Below are 3,457 nucleotides of genomic sequence, written 5' to 3'. Positions count from 1 at the left end.
CTCCCCCAGCCCAGCTATCCATGCTTGTACTAACAGTCCTCTTGCCTTTTCTCTTGGCCCCTCACAACTCATTTCCTACCCAGAATCAAAAGTACTACTACTTTTGAAATATAAATAGGATGTTATATTGTGTAGCTTAATATCTTTCAACAGCCTCCTGAGGCACATACCTTCTGTGATGACCCATAGATCCTGCCAAGGCCACTTTCCTGTCTTTCTTTCCTCCTTTCCTACACACCAGCTTCCCCAGCTGTGTTCCTGTTTCTTGAACATGCCAAGCTCTTTTCTGCCTTAGGACCTTGGCATCTACTGCCTTCTATCTGGAATGCTTTTCTCCTCTGTTTGTCATATGGCTGGCTCTTCCCCATTCTTAAGGAAATAACTTTAAATTTACCTCCTGGGGAACCATTCACTGACATCCTTTGTTTTAACAGCTAGGGCTGCCATAACAAAGTGTCATAGACTGGGTGTCTTATAAACAATAGAAATGTATTTCTAGCCTCTAGAGGCTAGAAATCCAAGGTCAGGGTGCCAGCATGGTCAGGATCCAGGCAAGGCCCTCTTCTGGCTTGCAGACTGCTGGCTTCTTATACCCTTACATGGTAGAAAGACAGTGAGCTAGCTCTCTTGTAAAGGGCACTAATCCTGTTCATGAAGGCTCTACCCTCACAACCTAATCGAGGCCCCACCTTGAAATACGATTACCTTGGGATTAGGGTTTCAACATATGAGTTTGGAGGGGGGCACAAATACTTAGTCCACTGGACCCTCTTTAGAGTTGGTACTTCCCAGGCTCCATACTGCTTTCCTTCGTAGTAATTGTCATTATTTCCAGTCATCAACATATCTATACCTTTATCTGTCCTCCCCCATTATAGTGTAAAATACATGGGGCAGGGACTGTGTCTGCTTAATTCACCACTGTATTCCCACGCCTTGCACCCAGGTCTCAGTACAGATGTGCCTAATGAATGAGTAAATGTAGAGTGGATATCAAAGGAAAAAAAGAAGAGAAAAGAAAAAAAGGAAAAAGAGGAGAGGTGTAAATAAACCACGGCTTACTTAGCTAGCAACTGTACAGCTACAAGCTGTTTTAGAATAGATGTGACCACTAATTATCTGTTCGTGTAGCCCTAAACTCTTCTCTGAGGAAAGACTACTAGGGATGTTGAAATAGGTAGATATACAGAGAGATTATGGCTCAACACAGTGGCATATACCTGTGAATTTCTTGCTTATAAGTGGCATACATGTTTATGTATATATACTTCGGTGCATATACATCGTTTCATCTTATAAAACCTCTTCCTCTTACCAGCATTTTCCACTTTGTAATATGCTGTCAGCTATATTGCTCATTTGAATCCAACAACAATCCTAGGAGTCAGGGAAAGGAGCATTATTCTCATTTTATTAAAGATCACTTGTAAAATCTCACATCAAACCGCATCATTGTACAAAGAAGCTGACACCCAGTGTGAGAGCGAGACTTCCTCAAGTTCCTCAAGTTCAGGAAGAGCTGGTGTTAAAACCAGATCCTTGCCTCCGTTTTTGTACCTCAGGAAGGGTCCTGGGAAGGGGGCCTCTGCATGACGTGTAAGGGGTTCGATGCCATTTAGAAATCCTACCTTGCATTTGGTAGAATGGTTTGGCTACTGGTTAGGTGGACCTCTCAGAGAATCCAGCCAACTCTTGCGGTCACTGAAGGCAAGGCTATGTGTCCTCTAGAGAAGGAAGGTCTGGGTGCCGTGGCTTATCCAATGCTGGCTGTACTTGCTTTTCTGTGTGTAGGTGTGATCATTGTAATGCAATATTCATACCACTCTGTTTTTTTAAGTTTAATTTCATTTTAGTTTATCAGTAGTAAAATCCCTGCTGGCATGTCATTTAATTTGCTCCCTGTGCTAATGATGATTCTGAAGCCTTTTACAGAAATGATTATATGGTAATACCAAATCTGATGGTGGATTCAAGCCATCATTTACGGTAATAGGATCATAACGAAGCTCCCTGGGGAATTTCTTCTTGTAATACTGTTATGGAGCGGGGCAGGAATCTGCTGGACTTTATCCTACATTATTAGAAGATCCTCACAGGGCACCTCTTGTGGGAAAGGGCCTTTTCTGCCTTTGATGCTGAGTCTCAGGGCAAAATAAAGGATTGCAAAGCAGTGGTCCTATGGGTGAAGCTAGATGGGATGGCCACACCTGTTTTATGGAACAGCTCATGAAAAGGATGGGATTAGAGAAGGTGGAGACCAGTGACTGCATGTGCCTTTCCACACCCACTCCCACTTCTGTGTGTAGACCCTTGTCATGCAGATTGACGTGGGGAGGTTCAGAGGAGGGTTATTCTATGTGCCTGCCTTCTAGCCATACTCTTTCCCTCCCCAGTACTGATGTGCAATGTGAGCCTCACCAAGCCAGGCACTGAGAACAGAATTAATGAGGTCCCATCTCTGCCCTACAGACTGGGGACAAATGCAAGTGCCTGAGTTTCAAGGGCTGGAATAGATATCTCTGTGGGGGATGAGAGTGGGGGAGGAGAATTTGTTTAGTGAGGATCCAGGGGAGGAAGGAGGTGTCATCCCTACCTAGAAAATCAGCAAAGGCTTCCCAGAAATGGTCGAACTGGGTCTTTAAAGACTGGTGGTGTTTTACCAGCAGAAATGAGGTGGGGTTCAGGAGAAGGTCATTCTAGGCAGATAGGGCCTTGTCAGTCAAGAGACCCTGGTGGCCTCTTATTGTCTGAAGGGCCAGGGCAAGTTCTGACAGGATGGAGCTGACTTGTGACTCTGCCATTCTTTCTTACCTTGCTTTCAAGGACCATAGAGGAGCCTCCAACCAAGCATTCTACTGTTCTTTGCTCTGGGGACCAGCAGAAGTATGGAGGGGAGGGAGTGCTCTCATTCTTTATGGTTCAGGGGCAAGCTTCAGAGCATGGGGAAAGTTATGGGAAGGCAAGTCCAGACTCCATAGTTAGGAAGAGCATTCTAACAATGTTGGCTGCTTATTGTTCAAATAGACAACAGGGTGAGGTAATGAGCTTCTCATCAACCATTGACTTGCTCAAACACTAAAATCTAGTTAGACTAGGGTCAGAATGTATACCCACAGGAACTGACTGCAAAAAGACCACCCCTTTTACCACCCCGAGGCCCGGTGGCTGCCATGTACACAACACCACAGAATTCTGAGCCAAGGGTTAGGCTCAGAACTACTGGAGGCATAGAGACTTGTGGACTGTTTTCCATCTTAGTTTCAAAGTAATCAGCAAACAGCAAGCCATGACATCAGGCATTTCCTTTTATTAGCTCTTAGAAGACTCAGAGGTCCTGGGAACATTGCCTACAGTGATAGCCTCACTGAAGCATGTGTTGAGAAAAATACGTATGTATGTGTGTATATATGTCTATCTGTGGTACATTGCTGAGATTGCTTCCTGCTCTGCGAGGAGC

The sequence above is a fragment of the Lynx canadensis genome, chromosome C2 (assembly GCF_007474595.2).
Source record: "Lynx canadensis isolate LIC74 chromosome C2, mLynCan4.pri.v2, whole genome shotgun sequence".
In the NCBI taxonomy this organism is placed as follows: Eukaryota; Metazoa; Chordata; class Mammalia; order Carnivora; family Felidae; genus Lynx; species Lynx canadensis.
This window is presented reverse-complemented; position numbering follows the sequence as displayed.